The 18584-nt window shown below is 37.1% G+C and overlaps 1 long non-coding RNA gene across 1 annotated transcript in view; it reads right to left on the reverse strand.

Moving 5' to 3' along the window:
* 1700019L22Rik overlaps positions 1 to 18584 on the reverse strand; it is a 799537-nt gene that overhangs the window by 37762 nt on the left and 743191 nt on the right. The window contains exon 6 of the long non-coding RNA XR_003947392.1: positions 6269 to 6405. This is a non-coding gene — a long non-coding RNA (RIKEN cDNA 1700019L22 gene). The remainder of the gene's footprint in view (positions 1 to 6268; positions 6406 to 18584) is intronic.

Genomic DNA, 18584 nt, shown 5'->3' on the forward strand with positions numbered 1-18584 from the left:
ATTACATGAATCAAAATTAATTTTATTTTTATATGGCAGGCACATTTATAGCTATTTTAAACCTTAGCTGAGTGATTAATCCTCTGGAGGGTGATTCCGACTAAATATTGGGAGTAAGTAGATACACAAATGGAATCTCTCTATTGAACTTTGAACATGCCACTGGATAATTGATATTCATATGCTTGTTGGTTCCTCTTTTAAATATATAAATATAAACAAGACTGATATTTATCAGTTCTTTTCGAAGTTCATAAAATAAAAGGAAGATGTATTCAATATGTCTCTTTGTCAACACACACGAAGAACCAAACATTGTGTTAAATGTCCATAATACTAGCACTCAGGAAACTGAGGCAGAATGACAATCAAGTTTAATGCCAGACTGGAATTGATGGTAAGACCATATCTCCAAAACAAAATTGAGAATACTTTGGAGATATTGAAAATAGAGAATATTTTTAGTTTAATATATTTTAGAGACCATTTGTGTAATGTCTTATCTTACAGGTGTAAGTCTGAAGTAGAAAATTATTCTCTTCACAGTGCAATGCTAGCTATCAGCAGGGTTATGACTTGTGACTAAGCCCAAATTTGAGCTAGATCTTTTACATACACTAGCTTTGCCAAATGGAAGCAGTTGGGATGTATAGTCCACACACACTATTTGATGCATGTTAGAATTGGACTCTCTCTAGTGGCTAATTTCTTCCTTTAGAATGCCTTTTTGGTACTTGTAACCCCTCTATAAACTCTCCAATCTTACCCTTTCTTACCCAGGGCTGCCAAACTTGCTTTATTAACACTTGTAGAAGCCACCATAGCTCAAAGTTGAAACTTTTCAAAGGCAGATATGGTCAATGCTTTTAATCAGACTCTCATTCTTAGGATGCAATGAAGTATTTTAAGATATATGGTTATTTTATATGAGCAGAGCTGTGCCTCAAAGGGGAGAGTGGTAGCCCAGTGTCTTCTTTGCTGTGCTTTGCTTCCTACTATGAGATTAGTGGCTGGTTCTGACAACAGCTTCCATCATGTTGCTGACTTAACATAGACAAAGAGCAACTAGAACAAATGACCATGAAATAAAACCTTCCCAACCGTACAGCAAGGTAAATCATGTGCCTTTATAGACTGATTATCTCAGTCATTTGTTAGAACAGTGAAAACCTGAGGCATGATATTTTTCTCACAATATTTCCCCAAGTCTCATCACTCAGGCATAACTCACAAGATTCCTCTCAGGGAATTCTAGGTGAATAAGCCAATGACACAGTATCTCAGACAATCTAATTTATTACCCAAATCTCCTTTATTCCCAACACATGCCACCATGTTCAGCTATTTGATATACTTGCATGCAAGTTTAATGTTTTTCCTTCCAGTATGTTAGATCCTCAAAGTCGCCTGTGTAAAATAAACTTTAGCACTTTGTGTATATGCCCCCACATCAGTTTCACACTCCCCAAAATTCATCATTTTAGTTTGCATCCATTTGTTTCCACCTGAAGGGAATTTTAATACTTCCAGTTGTCATATGATTCCCCTGTATACAAATGTTTTAAAGAAGGGGCAGAAAAAGGGTTAAGAGGAAAACCTATATCTCATACTTAACATTATAACTGAAAGGTCCTTAACATCTAAATTATGACAAGTATATATTAATTAATAATAATATTAATAATAGGTATTGTGACTGCTGCAGGTTTTTCTAGAAGATACTGGCCTTAAGTATACTTTTTAAATTGTGGTTATGTTCATATCACTGTATATTAAATCTCTGGATGTAAGATTAATAAATTTATTAATTAAGACAGTAGTGCTCTGCTTCAGACCCTCCTCTACTTAGAGATGTTGGGTGAAGGAAGTATAAGGCTATATTTACATAATATAAAAATGACAGTATTTAAGTCATTATCTCACAAACACATATTTGGGCAAAACTGAGAAATCAAAACAGTCTGGAATATATGAAGCTAGAAATAATAATGCAAGCCTATTTCTAGCCACACTGGAGAGGCAATGGAGTTGCAAGCTCCGTTACTGGGCATCATATTTGCCCTACAAAATGGACCTTTGGGGATATGAGTATTTAAATCTCCATGGACCATTAACCATTGGCCCCCTGTCTGGCATTGTCAGCAAGGATGTTGCATGTAATCACTCACATCACGAGTCATCCACGTGGCTTCTATAAACTGCTATGATATTTCAACAACTCACTTCATTGGGTCAGTGATCAACCATCAAGCAGGAATTTTTAACATGGCCGTGTTTGAAACTAGAGTCAAAGAATAATGAGATATGAACTCTAGTCGTGGCCAGCAATCATTCTTCTAAGCTGTTAAGTGGCATAACATATGTCTATTGCTGGCTGAGTGGAATATATATAACTCAAAACTAAAATCAACACACGAAGAGAATTTGGTTTCTGCATATAATTTGTTACTTTAAGACTAATTTTGCTTTTAAATGAATTAATAGAAAGTTAACAAAATGTCAGTGAGTCTCCCCCCTTCCTTTTTTTTTTTTTTCTTTCTTATGAAATTGCTGAGATCTCAATTCATGATTCCTTAAGGTACAAATATCAAACTTCAGATAATGGACCCATTTGAAAAAGAACATTCTCAGGGCATGAGAGGAGCAAAAATGTTCAGACAAAAACTCTAGAAAAGAACTAACAGATGCACAAACTACCTATGGATACCTAATAAACAATTAATCCTACCACAACATCTGAAATATAAAGTGTCAGTCTTGGAATCAATTGATCACCTAAAACATCAAGTATGTTACTTGTATGTGTAACATATAATACAGGTAAATTTTACCTATGCCCTCTGAGAATTGTTCAATTTTTAAATCCATTTCTGAGAACTAAATTTTCAACAGCAGAAAAGCATACAAATACTTTTCTTGTATGTTCTATATGACTTTGAAACTTTCCTAAGGGAATGAATACTCAAGGATATATAATTGGTATTTGGGTATTTTGGTGGTTTCACTGAAAATAGACCCCATAGACTCATAGGGAGTGGCATTATTGGAGGTGTGGCCTTACTGAAGTAGGTATGGCTTTGTTGGAGGAAGTGTATCACAGGGAGTGGGCTTTGTGGTTTCAGAAGGTGAAGCTGGGCCCAGTATCTTCCTCTCTTCCTGCTGCCTTTGGACCTGGATGTAAAATCTTCAGCTACCCGTCCAATAACATATCTGTCTGCACACCATGTTGAAAATGGACAAAACCGGTGGAATGTAAGCATTCCCCATTTAAATACTTTCCTTTATAGCAGTTTTTGTGGTCACAGTGGCTCCTGCCAGCAATGGAAACCCTAAGACAAGCATATACATCTTGAAATTGAAAAAGTGTAGTAGCAATGTGGGAAACTGACAAGTTGAAGGCAGACACCCTGGGTTTGCCAAGGTGATAAGAAATGTGGCCAGAAAGACAAGGGGTAGGTGACACACATTTATAGAGATAATTCTGGACCTCAAGGTGACATCCTTGATTTCATATATATTTCTTCTGACACAAGAAAAACACACTTTCAATGAGAACTTCCTCATCTGATTTTAATTAAAAAAGAAAAAAAGAATGTCAGGATGCTCCTTATAATACTTACTATTTTTTTCAAGGTCCCGTGAATTCAAACTATACCAGGCTGGCATAATTTGCAGTTGTAATTCCTTAGCTTCCTCAGCTATTGCCTATGCTCATTGGTTGAAAACAAAAATTGTTGGAGTAAGTTTATGGTGATTTTGAGAATTGTAGTCCAAGCTCAGGGTTGATTTGGTTGTATAACATAATGTGTGTTGCGTTAAAAAAAATGTTTTTAAAATTCCGAGTTGCTTCCTTAATCAGTTCTCTCTTATTGTGACTTCACTAGGAAAAACAAGGGAGAAATGACTTGGCCTCTGTACTTTGTAATTCAAGTGATCCTTTCGAGAGGAGCAAAAATTAAAGCCATTAGCAAAAGGGCAAATGCAAGACAGGAATAAAGGATGCACAAGGCTCTCTGTTTGTGTGTGGTGTTATCAAATGTCAGCAAGGTGCTTAAACTAATAAAGGTAGCCAAGGGCGATGTCTTGAGGCTCAGTTTTAGAGTTTTGTTCTAATTTAAAGAAGAGAAAATGCCTCACAGACGTACCCATCAGATGGAAAGGCCTTCAGTTCCCTTGGGTGTGGGAAGTGTTTGCCTTACCTGATTGTATTTCAGGCATACGTGGAGAGAGATTCACAGATAATTTTTAAAGTTAGAGAAAGAAACTTGACATTCGAGAGATGAAAAAAGCTGTTTTTTTTTCCCAAAAGGAAAAATGCATGCAGAAGTACAGAAAAAAAGCCCTGATATTTTAATATAAACAACAATAATTATTAAAATAAATGGGCTAGCATTTTGATTGTGAAATATTCCCACAATTTGGGAGAAAAGGAAAGGCAGAACGATAATTACATGAAGCAGGACCTACCAGGTGGCAAAGACATATAAATGCCCAAATATATCACCTTGCAAAACTTCAGTCATGTAAGAACTCTCTTAATAATCAACATTTAAATGCAAACCAATCTAATTTAGCCAAGGCAGACACGTATTCCTGCAAGGGAAAACATCCTAAATGATTACAATAGGACCTTTCCCCAGAAACCACTTTCCTTGTATTATCAGAAAAAAAGCAACTTTAATTTGTTTCCAGCTGTGAGTTGGTACAGCACTCTATAATAGAATCAAAGGGAAGAGGCATTTCCTTTTGAGTTTCTATTTCTACAGTGTCAGAGCACAGCTGATGAAGCACACATCCATCCGCAGTGGCTTACATCAGGGAAGCTGCAGTCCTCTTGGTTAAAAGGTATTTTGTAGCAGCATTGGGAACAGCTGCAACCACTTCAGAAATGAAGAGGTTCAGGCAAAGAGTGCACATGTATATCAAGGTCGGATCTGTTTACACCAGGCACAAGCAGAAGAGTGATGCTATACAGCCAGGATGCCTCTGCAGTCCTGGATGAAACCCAAAGGAAAGGAGAAGACCATTTAATGAGGCACGATAGTGCTTCCACTACTCGAAGCCGATCGCTTGGATTCCCAGAATCCCAGTTATCTCTCCCTGCTGTCTGGGTATCCCGTGCGTGCTTGGCTGACAGGAGGGGATGACAGTTTCAAAATCCATGCCTGTTGCTAGAAATGAGAGATGCTTCACTTTCTAAGCCCAAATCTAAGGTGGAAAATAATCAGTCCTTCTAGTTTTCATCTTCTCAACAGAAAGGAGAAAAAAAAAAAAAAAGACTGAGTTTGTTTGTATCATAGCAAAATATAGATTGCGGATCCAGGCAATGTTTTCCTATTCCTGCCTGGCACATAATTGTAGGTCTGCAACAGAGACTCAGTCATCTGTGGACCCGGGATAATTATGGCTGAGGGTAAAAGGGTGAAAAGGACAGATCCCAAGGTATCCATAGGTTCTTTTGCAGATAATTCACAACCCAGAAGTCAGTCATTTAAATTAAGAAAAATCCTAGAGTGGGCTGGCGAAACAGATGGAGTTGTAACAGCCACATGACAGGAAGTTGTAAAGCTGCGGGGGACAGATTTCCAGAAACAAGAAGTGAATGTTACAATATGTTGGAGTAGGCCCTGAGAATATAGCAGTGTATCTGATCACTGCTGCTAAGAAGGGCTGTTTTAACAAGCTTGACTAATTACTCCCCCAATTCAACATTGGCCTACTCTGAGACTTTCATGATGTTTTCAATTGTCCCAACCTCATCACATGATTAAAGTTACGATCAAGGAAATTCCCTGAAGGCCAGTTGGAATGGACAACCTTCAAAGTTAACCTGATATCACCAAAACAACCAAGACTAGTGTAATAACTAGATGTTTTTTCCTGGATTGGACCCAATTATTTTTTCTCTTTATACAATGCTTTATGTGTGTGTGTGTGTGTGTGTGTGTGTGTGTATACAAGTTTGCATACATGAACCTCTATGTGCACAGAGGTCAGAGGACATTGGTGTTTTTTGCCATTGCCCTTCACCATTGAAACATATTCTCTGTCTCTCTCTCTCTCTCTCCTTCTCTCTCTCTCTCTCCCTCTCCCTCTCTTCCCTTCTCCTTTCCCCCTCCCTCTCCCTCTCCTCCCTTTCTCCCTCTCCCTCTTCCCCTCTCTCTTCCCCTCCCCCCCCCCCCGCTCTGTTGTTCACTATTTTAGCTAGATGTGGTGACCAGTGATTTCTTCTGTGTCTGCTTCCTACACCAGCATTGCAGGTACTCACCAGGCCCAGTAGGACATAGCTTCATATCAAAGCGATTTAACTTATGAACTCATCGTGAAATCAGAGAAGGTATCCAAAAGCTGAAATCCTTAACATCTGAATTGTAGGTGCCACTTGGAAGAGTTGTCTCAGAACACCTAGAGTATGAAAATATCCATAGTAGAATATGCTAATCTGCCTCCAAGGGGAGGAAAGAAAAACACGGAAGCATTTCATCATCAAGAAAAAGTAGTTAAATGGTTGGAAAAGTTGATTGCATTAGCAACTGTTCCTCTCCACTTCCCTTCATTTTAAAAAGGTATATGTATTTTTCTCAGGTATAAATAGTCTTATTTAAGAAGAAACATGGAAGAAGTCACAGTATGAAATCGATTCAGCTCAATGAGGGGATGTGAAGAACAAATGACTGAGCTATGCTAATTTACCCCAACTAGCTGCATTTCCTAGGGAGAATGCTAACCAAATTGTGTAAATAGTATACAGGAAACTGGGAGAAATCAAACTTGTTTTTCCCTGCCGGCTCAAATTTATTGAGGCTGCAACTGTTATTTTTGCAGGTGAAACACATTAGCTAACAAAGGTGTCATTCCTTTATCTTAATGCACTTGGAATAATTTACAAGCTAGCAGCGTTCACTGCTGACAGTTCTCAAACGGTATCATTGTGCCCTCCCCTCAAGCAGTGCATCTGTTAAGAGATTTCAGGAATACCGTCCTATTTCATTGCCTAGAAGTTATGAGCCTGCTAAAGACATTACGGGTCACAATCCTGCAGGCAAATGTTGAGAGATAATTGTCTTTGCCTAGGTGGAGGAGTATGTTCCATCAAAAATTGAAGATGGCATTTTTTAAAACAGAGTTTAACAATATCCATACCTAAACAACTGCCTAGTACTAAGGGGCTCAACCCTGACATTCATTCTGTTTCCCAGATATAGAAAAAGCAATGGCATTTCTCTCTGTGAGATTGGATGTTTTAATTGTTTTAGGAAACTCAATATATTATTCCCTATACCTTTGCTCACTGGAGATTATATTGTCTGGCTCAGTTTCATGAGAAGCAAAAGGTAATATGCTTTCTGATAGAGCTCAACTGGTCAGGTTGAGAGACATGGACTAAGTACTTTAGGTACGTGTGAGGAGAAGGGTTATATTTGGAAGGAGTTATCAGATTAGATCACCAAATATGATAAGCAAGAAAATGTAAACCTCTTGCCTTTGAATCTCTGCTCAAATGGTGAGGTTACTCAACCCATTATTTTAGAGACTAGAAAGAATTTTTTTGATGTTTTATATATTTACCTTTGTACATAGTTAATGCTAATGCTAATTTAATGCTATATCAATTGTTCTCCACCTATATACAGTTAATAGTACTTTAAAACGCTAACATCCAATGTATAATATATAAAACCTATTATAATATCCATGTGAAGATAATTATTACATGGTCACTAATGATTGCACTTCTAAATTAAACCTATTCTGAACGTGAGGACATGGGAGAAGGATTATTTATCTTCACTAACAAATGGAAACAGGAGGACTTGATTCTAGCACATTCTCTCTCCAAGTTCATCCAGGATGGGCAATTTATAATCATCCCTCTTCTTTTCCTCTCTTACCTTTCTTGGCAACCCCACCCCCACCCCCGGCAAATCCTTTTCTGTTACAAATGAGATTTTTTTTTTCCCATAGTTTTATGGCTGGCAACTTTTTCATGCCTTTGAACATCTATGTCTGAAAATGGAAGTTTGGAACTAAGTGAGAGATATATGTAAGGCATTTATATGTAAAATATAAAAATGTTGAGTAAATAAATATACAGGTAAATTGGAATTTCAGGAAAGACAATTAAGTCAAGAATTAATAAGATATTGCTTCAGATATACATGTATCTCACTAATGATATTTATGACATGAAATTAAACATATATAGACACACACACATATATGTGATTGCTGAAGACCAAACAATGGAGAGAAAGAATTTATATTGAGTAACTCAAATAAATGAAACACTGAAGAAATTCCCAGATTAGCATCTTTATTTCACCAAAACGTTGTACTTCCACTATGCATGGGAGTGAATATAATTAATTTTCTTCCATGAAAATATTTCAATTTCCATTGTTCTTCATGTTATCTTTCTAAAAGCAGTGATGATATTTTGGGAAAAATATTATTCATTCCATTACTTGACTAGATACATGTAAACTGACCAAATCATATCCCTAGTTACTACTGAACATGAACAGAAAATCTCTTTGGAGTTTAAGATACATTTGAAATAATAAGTTTGATGAGCACCTAGTATAAGTCTCTAAGTCTAAGACACTCTGATACAGGTTCACATGTGTTTACTTATCTATGCTGGTATAAAGTGAATGTGATTTTCTGCTTTCAATTTTCCTAGAAAAATATCTTTGCTCTTTAAATTAGGTATAAAATCTTAATCACTGACTTGTAAATATACACTCATACTCCTGTGTGTGTGTGTGCATGTGTTTGTGTGTGTGTGTGAAATATGATTACCAATAAATTTTAAATTTATAATGTGTAATATCTATGTGCTGAGATTATAGTCTGACATGAGTAATCTCATAGACTTTTGGAATGTTAGTTACTGAAGATATTTATGAAGTGGCATAAAATACTTCCCAGGTGAAATACTTATTGGATGAAGTTTGGTCTTTGTATTTATAACTTTCCTAAGAATTAAGATCATGCTTTGCTATTGATAGAGAAATAATTCTCCATTAGTCATCCAAAGAAGTTAATGGCCTAATACCTCTAAGTATCATGTTTTATTTAACATTTGTTTTGTGTGGCTTCCAAGGACTATCCCAGCTGTATTTATGCTTGACTCCATTAAATGTTTATTATGTGCCTGTAATTGCCTCAGGAACTGATAGATTCATTTGCTTTCTCTGTTTCATTCTGAATCAAGCAACAATTCCTCTGAGAAACAGACAAAGCCATCTCACATTAGGATGTCAGTGCTTCTCTAAGATGTCCATTAGGGGGCATCTAGAGAACAACATCCCAAGGATGCTACCAGCCAGCCCAGCAGTTTGAGGAGCTACTTACTCAGGTCACATGGTCTGTCAATACAGCCTGCCAGTGTCTCATGCCATATATACACAGATAAAATGAAGGGAAACAGAGACAGAGAGAGCAAGGAATATTGGCAAATGCAGAGAGAGACTTCTTTATAGATCAGAACTTTAAAGTCATTTCTGGCCCTTCCTCAGCAAAGGGCCTCTTTGCATGAGGCCTGTGGCAGCTCAGTAAAAAAGGCCAGCAATTTCCTCACCCCTGATTCTATTTGACTGGACTCCAGGGAAAGCTGCCGGAGCTAGAATCCTTTTGCCAAGATGCAATGAATGTAAAACCTTTCCTGTCTCCTCCTGTGGTTACAATTCATAAGGCCAATTTCAGAGACAAGCTGTAGTCTGTTGTCTGTAGTACGAATTGTAAATGCACTTCTCAGACAACCCACTCAGGGAATTCTGTTAAGAAAGGTTAAGTGTAAATTGCCCTTTGGATTAGTCTGAACATCACCATTATGAAACTTGGAACTAGTGGGCAGGAATAAAAGTTTCAGACAAACAAAGCATAAAGAGAAAAGAAAAGACATGGTTTCTTGGAAGGTGATATAGCGGCATAAACCTACACTATTCCCTCAGTAAATGCTTATGAAATGGTTTGTTTGAAGATTAAGAAATAGCCTCTTACTACTAAAGCAAAGGAAGACAACAATTTTTTTCAGAAATTCTGTTCCAAATTATTATGGCTGCGTTAACAGATGCTATTAATGTATAGATTTCATATTACTAAGCAGATATATAATTTCACAAATATATAAACACTTCTCAAGATTCATCAAGTGCTATTTGCATTTAGATATAAGTGCAGGTGACATTTTTTGGAATATGTTATGAAGCTGATTTTTAAGATAGGACCTCATTGGAAGACTACACGAGTTTGTAATAGTTAAGATTTTGTCTTTTAAAAATTTTATACGGAATGAATAATTTTAAATTTCTAACATACTATAACACACAGTCATTTTAATAGTGGTAGTACAGAAGTATAATGGGAAAAAATGCTCCCTGAAGGGTCCTTGTTCCTCTCAGTTCTGTTTCCCAGAGGCACCCACGCTCCTTCCCTTCAGCTGTCTCCTTCCCATCACTTAGCTAGCTTTTTCATTCATTTACATTAATTATTATATATTGTGGGTTTCCTATGATAAATAAGGCACTGATGTTTGTGGTCTAATGGGTTTCAGAGTTCATGCCCCTCAGAATGCCCAAAGAAACACACAAATTTACTATAAAAATGGTGTCTTCAATTGCGCCCATTAGACAGTTTGTGAGTGGAGATGGGACATTCCCTAGCTACCACCGTGCTGATGGTACAAAGGCTCTTCTTGTCATCATTTTTTTTTTTTTTGAGACAGGGTTTCTCTGTGTAGCCCTGGCTGTCCTGGAACTCATTTTGTAGACCAGGCTGGCCTCGAACTCAGAAATCCACCTGCCTCTGCCTCCCGAGTGCTGGGATTAAAGGCATGTGCCACCACGCCCCGCTTGTCATCATTCTTTTCTGTGGCCATTCTGCTAGGTCTTTGTTGAAATTAATAGACAAAAGTTGGCTCTTCACTTTTACTCAATGAAGCTACTTCAAATGAATGCCTCTTCTTGTTTGAAGAATGAATTACTGCCCTGATAATATTAATTTACATTGGATTATTTCTCTGTGAATTGTTGTAAAATTGCATTGAAGTCAATTTTTGACTTTGTGTGTGTGCCTGTGTGTGTGTGTGTGTGTGTGTGTGTATGTGTGTGTGTGTTTAATCCTTGTCTTTATAACTCTCCCATTCTTCTAACCTTTGAATGATTTTTATTGATTTGCTCATATTTGTGAATTGGGAAATAGGAAATATAGAAACTTTTTCTCTGTGTGTATCTGAGAGGGCCTGATAACTGCAGAACTTCTGAGGAGCAGAACAAAGAAGTTAGGCTGTGAGATGGGATAGAAAGGAAAAAATGAGAAAGCTGTAGGATGGGAAGGAAGCCCTTCTGAGAGAGTCTGTTTGAGTCTCTTGCCAGCTCAGATGCAAGAATTCCCCATGCAGTTAACATTTGCTGTGAAAGTTGTTAATGTAGATAACACTCTTTTCATACATAGCTAATTAATGTCCCATATTGAAGACCTCAGTGTCTAGGTACCTTAGTAGAGCCTCATGCTTTCTTCTCGTATTTTATGGGACTTAAAACAAGTGAAACAAGGCAATTCACTTTGTTTAAAATAAAGATATGCTACTTTCTATACTCTCTGTGATCTAGAATTTTAGTTGTAATCTTGGCAGGTGCCCTTAGGAGCTACATTGTCATCTCACATAGGTTTTGTCTCATTCTTTGACATTGTTTCAGAAGCCACACAATCCTGTAAGTGGCCATTCTAAAGCCAATAAATGTATAGATTTCAAAGAAGCTCAAACCAAGCTTCTAGATCCATTTTTGTCCCCAAGAACCTTTTTTCCCCTTCAACCCTCATGCTCAAGCCCAGTATCAGAAATGCCTTTTGATAAGCTTCCACACTTTTTCATGCTGGGTTTTCCCGATATTATTTTCTGAGTCAAGCCATGATCCTGAGTCTGACTATTTAAGGTCTTTAAAAGTTAAAGGAATGCCAGAGGTTGGGAGCAGGGTAACTGGAAAGGTGGAAGGTAGAGTCGTTTGGGAGCTGCCCCTGTTAGTCCTGAGATTTGGAGTCAGGAGAAGGTCTGAACCCAAATTTTTATAGAGAGAGAACTAAATTGTGGTATAACACTAACATTGCTTCTAGGCTAATCAGTATAAAAGATCTCAGAAATATGTGTTCCATGCCACCAACCTCCTATCCCACAGAGTGGAAATTTGGCTGCTGAACTTTATGAAATGACAACATGGAGGTAGTTAGCACATGGAGATGTGAGCTAACGCTTTACTGGAGAGAACACAAGCAACGCAAGTAAATCACAAACAAAATAGCTTTACTGAGAAACACATATACCTGTAGTAATATAGATATTTTTGTTGATGTGCAACATGTTCTTGGTGTTCATTACAAAGAACTCATGCACAAAGTCAGAGAGCAGAGATTTCGGTACCTCTGCAGGGTATTTTAGACTTGCTTGTTTGACTCCTGTCTCTCAATCTCATCAGTCACATACAAATCTCTAAATAAAATTAAGGAACCAGATAAAGTTAATGAGAAGCACTAGAAACTGCAAATTTAAAACGTTCATTGTGTGATCTTTTTTCCCCATCTGTTCGGTATCTTGTTTTGCTTTGATTTCTTTCTTTTGGAAATGGATGATTTGAGGCACACTTTTGCCTTGGGTTGTAAGCACAACTAATTTCTGGAGCATTTAAAACTCTCATCCTGATGACTTGGCTTCATTTACTGACGAACTATTAAAGAAAATAACTTTTAAGAATGACAATGCTTCTATGTTGTATTTTACAGCATAAGAGTGTTCCCTTAGAACATTTAGCTATATATATATATAAACCCTGTGGAGTAGCAGTGAATTTTTACAACTGCCGTGGGTATATGTTTGATGATCGACGAACTTGGGGGTCAGTGTGATTTATTTAATTTCAGGTCATTATCTCTTGCTTTACTCACATTAATCTAAGTGGCTTTCCACCACCTCCAGCCAGTGCCAGTGCTTCTCTCTTTTCAATTAAGACTTCTAAATGTTTTTAAACTGTCATTTAGCCATATTACACCTTAATTGTTTGTGTTACTCTTCCATGAAATGTTTCCAAATGGCTTTTCCTCCTCCTGAAGGGATAGGAAGGCTCTGTATAAACTCATCAAGTTATGCAGATTTGAGGAATGACACTGGTTTGGCATTTCTTGTTCCAAAGTCTTCAGACCATTATCATGGTTGTACCAAGCAACCAGAACCTGACTTTCTGTCTTCTTGAACTATAACTGATGTGTCCAAATTGTTTTCATTATCATTGTTAATTGCTATCAGTGTGGACCAGTCTTGGCAATACATATGTGTGATGTTCTGTTATTCAGAGTTATAGATTATTTTCTTTGTCTATTAGGGTGTATAATTTAACATACACTGCTATTTTGTTACTGCTGCTTTGTTTTTTATTAAATATTATTTTTGATGTATCCACATTTCACTTAAAACAACCAATTTACTCCAGTAGTTTTTATCTGGGAGCCAATGACATTGATGCATTTGGTTTTTGTCCCTCATGTTCATGTGGCAGGGTTTCTTTAGTGAAAGAATGATGGAACTTAACACTACAGTGTCATTTTTCTATTATAGTTCTAAGTCTGGATTCTCAAACTATATACTCTCAAGGCTGTATAAGATGAACTTAGTGAACCAGAACATGTCATATCTGTGTAGTCTTTGCTTTCCTCCCAAGCTATTTAAAGGCACTATGGGCAAACTAATACTTATATATAGACCCTATATTTTTACTATGATTACCTGAAAATTAGTATACAAAATATAAACTTTCCTTACATCATTTTCATTCCAAAATTATTTGGGCTGATACTCTTCTTCTGCTCCTTCCCTGGTCTCCTTACTCTCCTATCTGCTTCTTCTCTTCCACTCCAGTGATGTTTTCTATTTTTATATTATGTCCATTATACTATTACCCTTCTGCATCCCTTCCTTAAACTCTTTTTCTCTCGGCTCAGGAGGAGACCTGTTCTAGTTTGATGATGTTGTTTGTCTTTCATTTATTCCTTTATACATGTTCATCAACCGCAGTTCTATTCCTTTTCTATTGTTAATAGGACAGACCTAAACCTGAATATGTAAATATCTCTATGTAAATACCCAGGATTAGCATAGACCATTGCAACATAAATTGTATTAATAAATGGTCAGGTGCTGTTTATGATATTTGAGAGCAGGTTATGAAAGCTAATGGGCCCCTGTCCTCAGACTGAGCATGTTTATATCATGTCCCAAGAAATTCCTTGTCATGGCGAGCCCTGATTCCTCTTCTTTATACCTTGAAGAAGTAATTAATTAAAATATTGTACCACCTAGTACAGCTATAAGGCAAATGATTTGCATCCCAGGCTAGTATTGTTCATACTGTGGTATGGAGGTGCTTCTGTGGGAAAGAGAAGCAGGAAGCTCATGCTTAAGAAGCAGGGACACTCTATCCAGACATCTCTCACTCAGACATTCAATCATGACTGCTCCAGTGATTTTGTTCTCTCTGATGGATGTTATAAAGACACAGCTTTGATGATGGTTCACTGTCTATCTGTTACTTTCTGTTTGATCTTTTACTTGGAAGCCTCTTCCAAAAGGAGTGCTCATGTCTTGCCAGAACTGTCAATGAGGAACCTCAGCTGGCTGCCTGGGTGGGATTTTCCACTATTGCTGCTTGATGATGTAAGCCATATTTTAATTTTCTCACCTTTACTTACTCAATATGATTACCCATCATCTCTGCTGGATCTTGGAAGGCCCTGTGTTGATGATGCTATAATACATGCTACTCATTCTTTGTTCCCTTACACTTGCTTGTTACATGCTTAATAAAGTCATTCATTCAAATCAGAATTACAGCTATTTTCTATTGTTCTCCAGACAAAAGAAAATTAATCACATTGCCTAAATCTATAAAATCCACACAATATTTTTAAGGAATGACTGTTAGCATTATCACCATTGGGCCAGACTAGAACCTCTGACATGTAGGATGGGGGCTTATAGAATAATTGAAAAATTGTTATGAATGGAATGATGATAATAAAAATCCTAACTCCTCAAAGACCTATTAGTTATAAAAGTAATTTAGATTGAATTATATTTTATTAAGTTGCAAAGTTTGGTTTTGTAGTTTTGCTATATGTCATGATATTAAGAAAAATTGGGAATAGTTTTAGATGACACTCAAATTTTACGTTATAATGATTTAAGATTATTAAAATTTCCAAAGTCAGAGTTCAATGCACTCATACTAACATTTTTTAAACCAATAGAGTTTTCTTAAGTTATTGATCTATTGGTAGCACTTACCCAACTGCATTTACAAGAAAGTACTATATTTAATTATGATTATTACTTTCTCTCTCTCTCTCTCTCTCTCTCTCTCTCTCTCTCTCTCTGTGTGTGTGTGTGTGTGTGTGTTGTGTGTGTGTGAGTGTGTGTGTGTGTGTGTGTGTGTGTGTGTGTATGTAATGCCTTTAGGTGTGTTATGTTATTACCATTGGATAAAAAATAAGAAAATCAGTATTGGCTTTTGTTTATGCTTTACTACATGTTATGTAGAGGTTAAAAGTATAAGACTACTAAAACATTCTTTCTGTGTTAAAAAAAAATCAGTGTGTAGAAGCCTATGTCAATGAAGAAAAGAAGGATACAATGAAGACACAATAAGCTGGGAGGTGCATTCGCAGGTCAGCCAGGACACAGAGGATGATGCTCATACTCATATGGGAATAGAGTCATCCAAGGGGTCATGGGAAACCTGCCAGTGGTCATGTCTCAAAGGAGATAAACTTCCTCCATCAGTAGCAATCAAATATAAAAGCTCTTATGCCAAGTGTGTGGGCCTCAGTCATTGCTCACACCCATGCTTAAATTTTGAATCAGTGGATTTTGTGCCCCCCTCATTTTGGCAGGAAATCATAACTGCATTATTTTTTTTTTTACTTTTGTGTGTTACCTCCTTAAAATATTTACTCAATCACAGCACAGTGTCACTATAGTAGATCAGAATACTGCCATATAATACTTTGACTTTTATGCTTGAGATTCCCCCACCCTGATTTCCACAGTGACTGAATCAGTCATTACTGTCACCTATTGTCATTTGATCACTTCATGATGGCCATGATGATAGCCATAATATAGAATTTCAACGTAGTTTTAGCATACTTAGCATATTCTTCCTAGTCTTTTGACATTTGTTAAATGTAGCAAAGTCATAACGAGTTGCTGGAAATTTCCCAAGTACCATCTTGTCCATGTTCATATACCTGTTCTGGCAGTAATATTTCCTGACTATCTTGGATAGGATACTACTTTACTTACATAGAAAAATACTTTAACCTGTAGGGAAGGCAAGAAAATAATTAAAATGTACAGTGCTTGCAAGGTATAAAATAATGATCTTAAAAATATGTTAATATGATCTTGGTTCCCAGATTCCACCAAAAATAGTCAGTGCAGACATCTGGGCACCTTCCCTGCCAGAGGAGAGGTGTCTGACCACCCCAGGAAGATATTGCCAGAGCATCTGCAGGAGACATCTTGGTTCCCGGATCCCTCTGAGACTAGTCTGCACAGGTGAGCGTGTGGACTACAGAAGCTAACAGCTTCTGGGACAGGCACTGTTTCAGGCCTTCATCTTCTGCCAGGAGGCAAGTCTGAACGCCAGATATATGTTCACATTCCCTGAAAGAGGAGAGCTTGCCTACAGAGAGTGCTCTGACCACTGAAACTCAGGAGAGAGCTAGTCTCCCAGGTCTACTGGTAGAGAATAACAGAATCACGAGAGGAACAAGCTCTAACCAGAGACAACTATAACAACTGACTCTAGAGATTACCAGATGGTGAAAGGCAGACTTAAGAATCTTACTAACAGAAACCAAGACCACTCACCTTCATCAGAACCCAGGACTCCCACCTCAACCAGTCATGGGCACCCCAACACACCCGAAAAGCTAGACCTAGATTTAAAGGAATACCTAATGATGATGGTAGAAGACATCAAGAAGTATTTCAATAACTCACTTAAAGAAATACAGGAGAAAACTGCTAAAGAGTTACAAGTACTTAAAGAAAAACAGGAAAACACAACCAAACAGGTGAAGGAAATGAACAAAACCATACTAGACCTAAAAAGAGAAGTACACACAATAAAGAAAGCCCAAAGTAAGGCAACACTGGAGATAGAAACCCTAGGAAAGAAATCTGAAAACATAGATGCAAGCATCAGCAACAGAATACAAGAGATAGAAGAGAGAATCTCAGGTGCAGAAGATTCCATAGAGAACATCGGCACAACAATCAAAGAAAATGCAAAATGCAAAAAGATCCTAACTCAAAACATCCAGGAAATCCAGGACGCAATGAGAAGACCAAACCTACAGATAATAGGAGTAGATGAGAATGAGGATTTTCAACTTAAAGGGCCAGCAAATATCTTCAACAAAATTATAGAAGAAAACTTCCCAAACCTAAAGAAAGACATACCCATGAACATACAAGAAGCCTACAGAACTCCAAATAGACTGGACCAGAAAAGAAATTCCTCCCGACACATAATAATCAGAACAACAAATGCACTAAACAAAGATAGAATATTAAAAGCAGTAAGGGAAAAAGGTCAAGTAACATATAAAGGCAAGCCTATCAGAATTACACCAGACTTTTCACCAGAGACTATGAAATCCAGAAGATCCTGGACAGATGTTATACAAACACTAAGAGAACACAAATGCCAGCCCAGGCTACTATACCCAGCCAAACTTTCAATTACCTTAGATGGAGAAACCAAAGTATACCATGACAAAACCAAATTCACACATTATCTTTCCACGAATCCTGGCCTTTGAAGGATAGTAACAGAAAAAAAAAACCAATACAATGACAGAATCCACGTCCTAGAAAAAGCAAGAAAGTAATCCTTCAACAAACCTAAAAGAAGACAGCCACAAGAACAGAATGCCAACTCTAACAACAAACATAATATGAAGCATCAATTACTTTTCCTTAATATCTCTTAATATCAATGGACTCAACTCCCCAATCAAAAGATGTAGACTAACAGACTGGCTACACAAACAGGACCCAACATTTTGCTTCTTACAGGAAACCCATCTCAGGGAAAAAGACAGACATTACCTCATAATGAAAGACTGGAAAACAATTTTCCAAGCAAATGGTCTGAAGAAACAAGCTGGATTAGCCATTGTAATATTTAATAAAATCGACTTCCAACCCAAGATCATCAAAAAAGACAAGGAGGGGCATTTCATACTCATCAAAGGTAAAATCTTCTAAGAGGAACTCTCAATTCTGAATATCTATGATCCAAATACAATGGCAGCCACATTCATTAAAGAAACTTTAGTAAAGCTCAAAACACACATTGTACCTCACACAATAATAGTGGGAGACTTCAACACACCACTTTTATCAATGGACAGATCGTAGAAGCAGAAACTAAACAGGGACACAGTGAAAATAACAGAAGTTGTGAAACAAATGGATCTAACAGATATCTACAGAACATTTATCCTAAAACAAAAGGATATATCTT

This window comes from Mus musculus, chromosome 8 (assembly GCF_000001635.26).
Source record: "Mus musculus strain C57BL/6J chromosome 8, GRCm38.p6 C57BL/6J".
Lineage (NCBI taxonomy): Eukaryota > Metazoa > Chordata > Mammalia > Rodentia > Muridae > Mus > Mus musculus.